Below are 12700 nucleotides of genomic sequence, written 5' to 3'. Positions count from 1 at the left end.
AGAACTTTGTCAGATGTGTGGTTTGCAAACACTTTGCCACTCCACAGCTTGCCTTTGTGTCCTCTCCACAGGCTCTTCAGCAAAGCACAGAGTTTTTAATTTTGAAGACCAATTTATCAGTGTTTTCCTTTATGGGCATTTTTAGTTTTTTGTATAAAAAGGTTTTAGGTTTTAGGCATATTGAGTTTTTCAGGTCTAAAATCTATTCACCAAAGCCCTAGCTCCCAAAAATCTTTCTCTATTTTTTTGTAACGTGTTTATAGATTTATGTTTTACATTTTAGTTCTTGATCTATTTTGAGTATATTTTTATCTAAGATGTGAGGTTTAGGGCCACCTGACTGGTTCAGTCGGTGAACCATGTACCTCTTGATCTTGAGGTTGTGGGTTTGAGTTCCATGTTGGGTGCAGAGATTATTAAAAAAAAAAAATAAAATAAAAAAAAATAAAATATTTAAATAATATAAAATAATATTAAATATTTATATTTTTTAAAGATATGTGTATTTATTTTATATATTATATTCATTTGTAAATTTATATTTAAATAATATTAAAATGTTAATATTTAAACAAATTATAAATGTTAATATAAAATATATGCATAAATATTTAAATTTAAATATAATTTTATGAATATTTATATTTATATATTTATAAACTTGTATTTATATTTAAATACTAAAATATTAAAGTATTAAATGATAAAAATAATATTTTTTACATCTTTAAAGAATGAACTCAAACCCTTCATATTTTTTTTTTAAGATATGAAGTTTGAGTTCATTATTTCGCCTATAAATGTCCAATTGACCCAGCACCTTTTGTTGAAAAGCTACTTTCTTTCATTGAATTAATTACATTTATACCTTTGTCAAAAATTAGTTTTTTTGTGTGGGTTGGTAGACTTTTATTTAAAAAAAATTTTTTTTTAATGTTTATTTTTGAGAAAGGGAGCGTGAGCGGGGAGGGGCAGAGAGAGAGGAAGACACAGAATCCGAAGCAGGCCCCAGGCTCCAAGCTGTCAGCACAGAGCCCGACGGGAGTCTCAAACCCACGAGCTATGAGATAATGACCTGAAGTCAGATGCTTAACCAACTGAGCCACCCAGGTGCCCTGATAGACTTTTTAAATTTATTTGTTTTTATTTTTGTTTTTTGTATTTTATTTATTTTAGAGAGAAAGAAACAGAGCGCAAGCAGGGACGGGGCAGAAAGAAAGGGAGACAGAATCTGAAGCAGGCTTCAAACTGTCAGCATAAAGCCTGATGTGGGACTTGAACTCACCGCAAGATCATGACCCAAGCCAAAGTTGGATGCTTAACCAACTGAGCCACCCAGGCACCCCAAACTTTTTTTAAAACATAATTACCATGTCCATATCATTCTTAACAAATGAACAGTGATTTCATTATTTCATTTGAGTTCATATTCAAATTTTTCCGGTTGTCTAAAAAATGTTTCTGTTTTTAATAGTTGGCTTGCTTGACTCAAGATCAAAATAAGGGGTGCCTGGGTGGCTCAGTCAGTTAAGCATCAGACTTCAGCTCAGGTCATGATCTCACGGTTCGTGCGTTCGAGCCCCACGTCAGGCTCTGTGCTGACAGCTCGGAGCCTGGGGCCTGCTTCAGATTCTGTGTCTCCCTCTCTCTCTCTGACCTTCCCCTGCTTGCACTGTCTCTCTCTCTCAAAAATAAATAACATTAAAAAAAAATCAAAATAAGATCCACACACTGCACTTGGTTTTCTCATCTGTCTCTTTTTTATGTTTATTTATTTTTTGAGAGACAGAGTGTGAGTGGGGGAGGGGCAGAGGGAGAGAGGGAGACACAGAATCCGAAGCAGGCTCCAAGCAGGTTCCAAGCAGGTTCCAAGCTGTCAGCGATGAACGTGATGTGGGGCTCAAACTCACAAGCTGTAAGATCATGACCTGAGCCGAAGTCAGACGCTTAACTGACTGAGCCACCCAGGCACCTCGGGTTTTCTCGTCTCTTAAGTATACACCAGTCCCTCGACTGTTCACTGAGAAGTATGCCCCTTCCTCGACCCCACCTCCATCAGCAGCCCCAGTCTAGGCGGGAGCAGGGACACTCAGCAGACCCCTTGTCTTTGTTTCTGACTAAGGGGTAGTTACATAGTGAGCAGTGAAAACAGAAACCAGTAACAACATGGCCTGGCCTCGGGGAACAAGCGTAAAAGAACGGACAGACTTAAGCTTCGTTTTTCTAGAATCCTAGAGTTGCTCTAAGAGGCCATGTGACTCAGTAGAACAAACCTTGCTGACGTTTGTATCTATGGCCCCCTCAACTTGCCAGCTGTGAAATCTTGGGCAAATCACTAAACTACAAAACCAGGTTCTATAAAATGGGATAATTATGATACCTTGTCAGGAAGGTGTAATGAGAATGTCTGTAACTGTGGCTTCTAAATGACACTATTATTCCATTGCCAGACCTTTCCTTTTTCTGTTGCTTTAAAAATTACGCATAAAAACTGATACTGGGGTGCCTGGGTGGCTCAGTCGGTTAAGCGTCTGACTTCAGCCCAGGTCATGGTCGCACGGTTCATGAGTTTGAGCCCTGCGTCCGGCTCTGTGCTGACAGCTCAGAGCCTGGAGCCTGCTTTGGATTCTGTGTGTTCCTTTCTCTCTGCCCCTGCCCTGCTCATGCTGTGTCTCTCTCAAAAATAAATAAACATTAAAAAAATAAAAAAACATACTAACTGGGATCGTAACTCTTGCCGATCACTGTTTTACACGTATTGACTCATTTACTCCTCACCGTTACCTCAATAGCAGATTTTCTTACCGTCTACATTTTCAGGTGGGGACATGGAGGTCCAGGGAGGTCGGTGACAACGCAGTCCACATGGCTGCTGAGTCATAAAGCTGCAGTCTGTGCCCAGCATTCTCCTCCCAAGCTCATGCTTTTTACCTTTCGCTCTTGCTTCTTGACCCTACACACCTCTGTTCCTCAAATGCATTGAGCACTACTTTGTACGAAGCGATCCCCCACCGCATACCCACACTGTCGTTAGCCTGCGGGTGGGGGGAGGAGGGTGCTAGAAACAACCAGTGGCAGAGAGGGTGACAGTGAGGCAGGCTGAGGCTGCTAATCACTGCTCTTGTCCATTCCTTGATGAATAGACCAAGGGCCAAAAACATTTATGAAGGATTTTGAGCAGTTTATGAATAGATAGATCTGTAACAGATTATTAAGGAGACTTAAGGATGCCCTGGCACGAGGAGAACGAGGATCTTAGGCAGGGGGAAGTGCCTGTGGCACCTTTCACGGCCCTGATCAAACTTTTGGTGTGATCTAAGGTGGTATTTCTACTGGATTAAATGATGTGTTCCAATAGGAGTTGGGCTGCTCTTAAAAAAAAATCCGCAACTATAGTGGTGTAAGACAGAAAAGTATGCCTTCTATGAAAGCCTGAGTAGGTGGGTGCAGGCTGGCTTGATGGCCTGATGGTATCGTATCCTTCTGTCCTGGCTCCTCCATCACCTCAGGTGACGTTCACACCCACGTGATGGAAGGCGGTTGCCACCCTGTCTGCTGGGTGTGCATTCCCGCCTGGGGGAAGGAGGCGGATGGGAGGTGTATGTAAAGGAGAACTCAACACCCAGAAGCTGCCCCATCCTAGTCAATGGCCCCACCGAACTGCAAGGGAAGTGAGGAAATGTGGGTTTCAGCGGAGCGGCTGGGTAAAATTTGGGAGCTATGCCCCCCTGGAGAGAACAAAGGAATGCATTTGGAGGACAAGTGGCAATCTGCCACAGATGAGGCCGAGGCTGTGTGCCAGGGAATCCCTTGGTGGGACAGGCAGCAAACGCTTCCCGAACACGGAGGCCACCTGACTTGGCACCCTGGGCTCTCCCAGCCTGACCAGAGGCCATCAGTCAGCTCCTCTTCTAGGATGGGGCCCTCAGTGAAGTCTAACCCAGCGTTCGCCCTTGATGTGTGACCTTGTTGGCTGCCCCTTCCTTCAGAGTTGTTCCCTTGGCTTCCATGACATCGCTGTCCTTTCCTTGTCAGTCTGCCTCCGGGTTTCCCTTTTCTTTGCTGGCTCTTCCTCCCGACCCACCCAGCTATGGACGGTCCCAAACGGTCCTCTGCTTTCACAAGGAGGTGGCTCATCTACTCCTCCACCTCCAGCTGATACCCCCAGGGGTCCTCAGCATCTTCTGTCTGTAGCTCGCTCTCCACCGAGCTGTCTGACCATACTCCCAATGCCACACAGATTGCATTTGATTCAGTGTCCCCTCAAACTGCGTCCGCTCCCCAGTTTTCCCACTTCCGCAGGAAGTTAGAAACAGGCCAAGAGCACCTGGTCCTTGAGTGTTTGCCTTGGGCCACGATGGCAGGCTTCACAGCATCGACCCATCCTGCCAGTCACCCAGCTAAACACTCTGGAGTCTTCACTCTTCCTCTGCATCCGGTCGGTCACCAAATTCTGCCACCCCTTCCCCGCCTGGCCAGTCTGATGCTGCACATCCCTGCTCTCCCCCAGCCTGCGTCCCCTGAAGGCCCGTCTTCCTTCAAGCCCTTCCCCTCCCTGCAGGACACCTTGTAGTTCTTCCCTACCCCGCTCCTTACCCCAAGTCCAGCCTGCCCGATCTGGCTTCCCAGGTCCAGTGTCAGTTCATTGTTTCTTTGGATAACGAGTATCGCTTTCATTTATTCAACAAAGGCGGACCTAGTGCCTTGGGTGTATGCCAGAGACTGCCAGGCTCAAAGGATTCCACAGTAAACAAGACAGGCATGACCCCTGCCCCCAGGGCATTCATTCCAGTGAGACAAAACCCAGCGCATTAGAGATTGTGGAGAAAAGTGGAGAAGGACCTATGGGGGTCTTTATGCCTTGAGGGGAGAAGGCCATTCTCATCACCGCTGCCCCCTGGGCCTTCATTTGTGTGCTTGCTGCCTCCCACCTCCTAAAATCTTACCTGTCCTTCCAGTCTCCATATCCTCTCTCCGGATTATATTGATCCTTCCCTTCCTCATTCATTCATTCAGCAAACTTTAACCGAGCTACTTACTGCATGCGGGGGCTGAGCCACATGTTGGGATACAGCACAGAGTAAAGCCGTTACCTCCTCTGACATCGTGGTCCAGTTGTGGGACAGACAGCCTACAAACAAGAGGCATGTAATGTCGGGTGGTGAAGTGGGGGCCTGCAGGGAAAGCCAGAGTGTACTTTGGGTGATTTAAGGAAGATCTAATAAAGGGATTACCTCCAACAGTGTGGGCAGAGGGTAGGGCGCCACTAGCCTGGGTGTACTTCCTGGATGACAGGGATGGGGGGTGGGGGGAGCAGCTACCAGAACCCGGAGAGAGGCCTGTGTGGGCACCTTCTGCCAAGAGCCGAGACCTTAGGTCATTGAGGTGCCAGGTCACACACAGCAACCCTGCAGGGAAGGAGCCAGCTGGGAAATTAATAGCCTGACCCCAGCCTCCTCCCTCCAAACTTCCGGTGTCCTGCCCATTCTCTGCCCAATGGAAGCTGGAAGCCAGAGGGCCAGCCTCCCAGGGCACAGCGCAGGGTGAAGGTGGGAGTGAGTGGATCTGGAGGAGCAGATGAGAGGACCTAGGTGCCGAAGGGGTCACGTTTTGTTTATTTTTGAGAGAGTGCACGCGTGAGCGTGGGAGGGACAGAGAGGTGGAGATCTGAAGCGGACTCTAGGCCGACAGCAGTGGGCCCGATGCAGGGCTCGAACCCACGAACCAGACCGCGAGATCATGACCCGAGCCTGAGTCCAACACTCCACAGACTGAGCCGCCCAAGCGCCTCAGGGGTGGCTATTTTAGAAAAGGTGAGGGAGGAAAGCTGTCTCTGAGCAGGGCCCTGAATGCATCCATGAGGCCAGCCACCCAGGGAAAAGCATTCCAGGGAGAGGGAAAGGCAAGCAAGCATGCAGACTCTGAGGCAGGAGTGTCCGTGCCCCCGGGCAGTGAGAGGCTGTGTGCCTGCAGAAGGAAGAGAGGCTGGGGAAGAACAGGGGTCACCTGGCACATAGCCTCCCAAGCCTGAGGAAGGGCTTTGGGTGTTATTCAGAGACGGGTAAAGAGGGAGCGTCAGGCTCATTCTGGCCGCTGGAGGGGCATGAGACTACTTGTCTTTAGTTACGTTTGCAAAGTTTGGCATGGAGCATACATGATTCAACTGGAGGGACAGCCAGTGCCCCCCAAAACTGGAGGCCCCGAGAGAGCCAACAAGGCTGAGTGTGACCTCTCCCTGCCGTCAGTTCTGGACTGAGGGGAGAGGGAGGAAACAAACACACAGTAAACTCCCTTCCCCCAGGCGCTCACACAGTAGTCAGGGAGACAAAGAAACACGAGAACCTGTTTAACTCAAGATGGGGGAACTGTCAGGAGAGGGATAGACTTGAGGGCTGAAGACTGCCCGTGTGGGGTGGGTTGGCAAGTGAAGCTTCTGGAAGAGGTGAGTAAGGGACAGGGGAGAGCCCAGATGGCCTGAGGGAAGGCGGGAGGGCAGGTGACCCTGCCTGAGAGCACTCAGGTGCTCAAGTCCCCACCATCCCCAAAGCCCCACCTGCTCCTGCACAGCACCCCCACCCCAGGCTCCTGTGCCCCTCCTGTAATGTCTTTGGAGGCTAGTTTGGTGGCAGCTATAACCAATTCTCTCCCTTGTAAATCTGGCAGAGGTCTCTTCCATGGCATTGGTCCTCAGGTGGCACCCCAGCTCGGTAGGTTAGGTTTGGGAACACGTCTGCCAGCTCTACAACAGTATTTCCCCAGAAAAGGGGTCATTTGAACTGGTGGGGCCTGGGGCTGGAAGGGGGCCCTGCTCCCGCGCATTTACCCAGTGAGTTCCTGATGATCTGTGAGGTTTAATAGAAGGATCAGGAGGTTCAGAGGCTCTTAGGACTAGTTGTGCCCTGGGTATAAGAGGCATGAGCTGATGGGGCACCCGCGTGGCTCAGTCTGTTAAACGTCCAACTTCGGCTCAGGTCATGATCTTGCAGTTCTTGGGTTTGAGCCCCACGTTGGGCTCTGTGCTGACAGCTCAGAGCCTGGAGCCTGCTTCAGATTCTGTGTCTCCCTCTCTCTGTGCCCCTCCCCGGCTCGTGCTCTGTCTCTCAAAAATGAATAAATGTTTTAAAAAAATTAAAAAAAAAAAAAAAAGAAGCATGAGCTGAGCCTTGCCTGTTATTTGCCATCATGAAAGAGCCGGCAGCGGGGGCTGGCGGGGGGCAAATTCTAATTTCATTTCTTTAGGTTTTCATTATGCATTCATTTATGAATTTTCTTTGACTACTGATCGTGAGTTTATCGTTCTTCTGTTTTACTCAGGCTCATACTGAAACAGGTTCTTAATTCTCTGAACATCAGCTCACATTGTGGGTGGAGGGGGCAGCCGGCCGGAGGGAATGATTTCCCATGGACATTCTCGCTTCTGGAGACACGTTCAAGGTATTTTTCCTCCTCCTGGAGCGAGTGGCTTAGCCTCAACTCCATTTTATTACTAGCTTTTCCTTCTTTCCTAAAAAAGTTATTTTATTTAATTTTGAATAGATATTATATGTACACAGTATAAAATTTAAAAGACAGGAAAAAGATCTAAGTGATGACTAAGCATCTCCTTCTTTCCGTTTCCCAGACTCCCAGTTCTCTTCCCTGGAGGCTACCAGTATGTTAGTATCAATATTATCTTACCTATTCTTCCAGAAATAGTCTGTGTTTCAAATGCAAATGCTTGTATATACTCGCTCCTCTTTTTACCCAGTGGCGGATACTATACAAACTATCCATGCTTTCTCCCGCACTTCTCAGTGTATCATTTGGCAATGGTTCCATGTCAGTAATAAAAAGTTTCTTTGTTCTGTTTCTTGGTCGCGTGGTGTTCCATAGTGTGGCTCTACCGTAACTTAGTCAACCTGTCCCCAGGGGATGGGCCCGTAGGGAGTCTCCAGCCTTCTACTGTTGCACACGGATGCAGTGAGCAGATCTGTGCATAGGTCGTTTCTCTGTGCACACCTGCTAAATGTGGACAGGGGTCCCCGGTTGCCCCGCGAGTCATGGCAACTTACGCTCTCGCCTCCGTGCCTGCCTCTTACAGTTCCACCTCCCGTGTCTCCAAACCTGTTGGGGTTAGTTCATCAGTCCGAGCGGTAGAAGATGGTGTCTTGCTGTGGCTTGTTTGAGTGGACTTCAGTATCTTTTCGTGTCCATTTTATCGTAGCAAGCAAGTGCATGGGTACCAGCCAGGATCGGGGGCTTCATCACCATGCGGTGTGATGGTGCCCCACCGAGGGGCACCGCAGGCACTCTGGCATCACAAACGCCTTCTGGGCTGAGACTTTCCAGGGAGGGTGACACGTGAGCTGGCCCTTAAAGTTGACCAAGTCAAGCAAAGGAAGGAAGGACATTCCAGGCAGAGAGAACAGAGACCACTTCCTATGAGGGGGACGCGAGGCTGAGTGTGGAAATGAAGGTTAAAGGTAAGGTGGACCCTAAGGGTCTCATTGGCCTTGCCGAGGAGTGTCTGTTTTGATCCTGTAAGGGTCAGAATGCCAATGAGAAACCAAGATATATTTTGGAACCAATCCATTGGCACAGTGCCAAGGCCAGGCACCGTGCTAAGCTCTTCGCCTGGATTAGTCTGTGCGTCCTCTCACTAGCCTGATAAGGTGGTACAATTATCCTCCCTGCTTACACACGTCCCGCCTCATTTATTAATGGCACCATCATTCTCGCTGCTTACCAGAAGAGGAAACAGAGGCTTAGAGGTTAAAGAACGAGGGTAAGGTCCCCAGACGCCCAAGTGGCTACAAGGGCTTCAAGCCCTGCTTCTTCCCGACCTCTGTCTGCCCCCTCTGGGAGCCGCAGGCTGGGCTCTTTCCTGGAAGGGTGGAGCCTGAAGGGGACGAAGGCCTTCTCAGGGAGCAGAGGCAGCTCCAGGACACCAGGCCCCCTCCCAACTTGCGGCCTGTGGTTCCCGCCGTCTAAGTTGCCTTCCAGCGATCTCCGTGCGCATCAAGCAAATCCAGACACGCGTCTTTCCCTTTTTCACACAGATGTTGGCATGCTGCATCCACTTTTCTGCATTTGTTCCCCACCCCCACTTAATATCTCTTGGAGTTCGTTCCGTATGGGTTCATAAAGAGCGTCCTTGTTGGTTTTGATGGCTGTAGAGCGTGCCGCTGTGTTGTCTTCTTCTAATTTATTGCCACTTATTTAGGGAAATTGAGACTCTCTCCAACAAACAATGCTGCCATGGCATGATGTCATTTTGCTGGGATTGCTGTCGCTGAACTTCCCAGAAGCGGCGCTCCTAGTCCACAATACGCATTTAGCATTTTGGTAGCTATTGCCAAATGCCCTCCCACAGGGATTGTGCCATTTTACCCTCCCTCCAGGGAAAAAGAGCCTGCTTCCTTCCACCCTGATCAACACAATGTGTGTGATCAAATTTTGATCTTTTGCCAACCTATGTGAAAAAACGGTATTTTAGAATAGTTTTAGCTTCCGTTTCTATTATGGCTGAGGTAAACTTTTCCATGGTGGATTTTGTTTTATTTTTTAATGCTTTATTTATTTTTGAGAGACAGAGGGAGAGAGAGAGAGAGAGAGAGAGAGTGTGTGTGTGTGAATGGGGGAGGGGCAGAGAGAGAGGGGACAGAGGATCCAAAGCAGGCTCTACGCTGACAGCAGTGAGCTCGATGTGGGGCTCAAACTCACAGACCGTAAGATCATGACCTGATCTGAAGTAGGACACTCAACCAACTGAGCCACCCGGGAGCCCCTCCATGGTGGATTTTAGCATACAGTGTTCCCAGCATGACATCCCTGCTGAGGAGGGACCCAAGATGTTCTCTGGAACACAGCTTTCTCCACTGTCCCTGAGCTGCTGTGGACACCTGTCAGTCCTTTCGATTTACAAATTGTCCTGGTGTGCATGCACCGGGGTAAAGCGAGAATTCTCTCTGAAACTCTGCATTCTCAGAGGGAGGGATACTCCATATAAATCATCCTAGCTGCTGCCCCCAGCTACATTATCCATCCCTCTCCAACGCCAGAAGCTGCCCCCTTCCTTGATTATTCTCCCCTGAAAATCCAAATAGGATTACCAAAGCAGTGTTTCTTCTCCCTTTCCCCATGTTTCTTGGGCCAGGTACATTCTGGAGAATGAGTAGACATTGTCCTAAGCTACCAAGTGCTCTCAAGTTGGCCAGTCTCCAGGAGAGCAAAAAAGGTCAAAAAAGACATACATGTAAGCAAGCCCGAGTTTTCTACTCCTTCCAACCCTTGCTGGTGGAGGATACTGTCACCACAAGCTTGTGAGAGACAGCGGTTCCTGGGCCTGGGCCCTCTCTTGATCGCCCAGGTGACAAGACCAGCAGCAGCCCTCTGGAAAGTCATTCAGCCAACCCAGAGGATGTAGACCCCGTCCTCAAGGAGCCCAAGGCTAGTCCTGCTGTGTCCTCTGAAGTACTTAGTTTCTTCTCTCAGAGGCCCGAATGTACCAGGTCTCATGGTCTCCCCTGAAGTGTTCCTCTGGCTTCACGGAATGTTCTGGAAACTCTGGGATCTTGCCAGGGAGTGTGTCCCCAGCTTGTACGAGGGAGGCCTGCATCCTTCCTGAGCTCTCAGGAGCACCCTGCTCCGCTGCCCCCAGTAGCTCTCCTTGTAGCACCATCTGCAACCCATCCACCTGGACTGGGCCACCCCCACCCCCACCCCCACAGCCTGAGCTCTGCTCTCCCTTCCCTCCCAAGTTCTCCCCACCTCAGAATAATTTTATATGATTTTTAAATAAGAGTGATGATAACTCGTACTTCTGTTGTACTTACTATGGGCCAGGTACTATTTAAATATTTATGCGGCACCTGGGTGGCTCAGTAAGTTGAGTGTACAACTCTAGATTTTGGCTCAGGTCGTGATCCCAGGGTCATGGGATCAAGCCCTGCGTCAGGATCTGTGCTGAGCACGGAGCCTGCTTGGGATTCTCTTCTCTCTCCTTTGGCCCCTCCCCACCACTCATGCTTGCTCTCCCCACCGCCCCCCAAAAAAGTGGCTTTGAAAAAAAAATGATAAGTGGACACAGCACAAAATTCAAAAGGTGGAAGAAGATACCCAGTATAAATAAACTAAGCCTTCCTTCTTTTGTTTTTAAGGTTTATTTATTTTTGAGAGAGACAGAGCACAAGTGGGGGAGAGGCAGGGAGAGGGAGACACAGAATCCGAAATAGGTTCCAGGCTCTGAGCTGTCAGCACAGACATGTGCTGGACATGAGGCTCGAACTCACAAACCGTGAGATCATGACCAGAGCCAAAGTCAGATGCTTTACCGTCTGAGCCACCCCGGTGCCCCAGGAAATTTAGTGGCAGCTTCAGGCTTCTCCCCTAAAGCTTGAGAAGGTGGGATGGCATCCTGTTTGTTCCACTTTGCTGTTTGGAAATCTTGATAGAAAAATATTAGAAGGATTAGTCTAATGAATGGTTCATATGATCATGAGCTAGTTCCTTTTTGTATTTCTTTTTATTCCACAATGGATTAGAGACGGTTGATGACAGACACAATAAACGATAAAAAGATTAATTAAAAAAACAGGACCAGTGGGAAAAAGGCATTAAATAAATCAGTGTGGGGGCGCCTGGGTGGCTCAGTCGGTTGAGCGTCTGACTTCGGCTCAGGTCATGATCTCGCGGTTTGTGAGTTCAAGCCCCGCATCGGGCTCTGTGCTGACGGCTCAGAGCCTGGAGCCTGCTTCGGATTCTGTGTCTCCCTCTCTCTCCACCCTTCCCCTACTTGCACTCTGTGTGTGTGTCTCTCTCTCCATCTCAAAATAAACATTTAAAAAAAAATAATAAAAAAATAAATCAGTGCGGAGGTAAGGGAGAGGAGGATAAACAAATAAATCTATTGTACATTAGATAGTGATAAGTGCTGAGGAAAAAATAACACATGGTAATGAGAATGAGGAGGAGGCAGGGTATTATTGTCCTTTTGTGGAGCAGTTAGGGGAGGCCTTACCTCTCCAAGAGGGTAACATTTGGATTGAGACCAGATAGCTGGAAGAGACTATTCAGTGATGAAGGGACAGCAAGTGCAAAGGCCCTGAGGCAGGAGTGGCATTGGCATGTTAAGGAGGACAGTGTGGCCAGCAGGGAGAGGTAAGGGACAGAGTGGCAGGAGGAAGGTCAAAGGTGAAGAATGAGTGGATCATGTGGGGTCTTGTAGCCTTGTGATCTTTCCTTGAACCAACCTGGGCTTGCTGAGCTGACCTGTGGTTAACTTATGAAGGAGGGAAAGAGCTGTCTCCAGGGCCCTCAGGTTCCTCTCTTCTCACTACACATATACTCTCTTGATGCTCCAGTTTCCTCACCTGTTAACTGGGGATAATACATGTTTTTCAAGGACTGCAAGGTAGGAGGTTTGCCCTCCAAACTCTCTATCAACCCCCAAACTCAAGTAGCTCTGGTCACCTTGACCAAGGCCTAGTCTCACTGGGACTTCTGGGAGACCAGGCTTTAACGTAGATTGCAGGGTTTCTCAACCTGACACTTTGGGCTGGATTTGGGGTGGGGTGGGGTGGGTGGCGGGCTACATTGTGTGTTGTAGGACGTGAGTAGCATCCCTGACTTCCATCTACTAAATGCCCTTACAGTTCCCCCAGGTCTGACAACCAAAAGTGTCCAGGCATTGACAAATGCCCTCTGGGGAGCAAAATTGCCC

At 48.6% G+C, this 12700-nt stretch overlaps 1 protein-coding gene across 1 annotated transcript in view; it reads right to left on the bottom strand.

Moving 5' to 3' along the window:
- Positions 1-4690: 4690 nt before the first annotated feature.
- CUNH6orf132 (chromosome unknown C6orf132 homolog) overlaps positions 4691-12700 on the bottom strand; it is a 49256-nt gene continuing 41246 nt past the window's right edge. The window contains exon 6 of the mRNA XM_053905009.1: positions 4691-5174. The gene's annotated coding sequence lies outside the window, so the exon portion shown is untranslated. The remainder of the gene's footprint in view (positions 5175-12700) is intronic.

Source organism: Panthera pardus, unplaced genomic scaffold (genome assembly GCF_024362965.1).
Source record: "Panthera pardus isolate Hobbes unplaced genomic scaffold, ASM2436296v1 HiC_scaffold_17, whole genome shotgun sequence".
In the NCBI taxonomy this organism is placed as follows: domain Eukaryota; kingdom Metazoa; phylum Chordata; class Mammalia; order Carnivora; family Felidae; genus Panthera; species Panthera pardus.
This window is presented reverse-complemented; position numbering and strand designations above follow the sequence as displayed.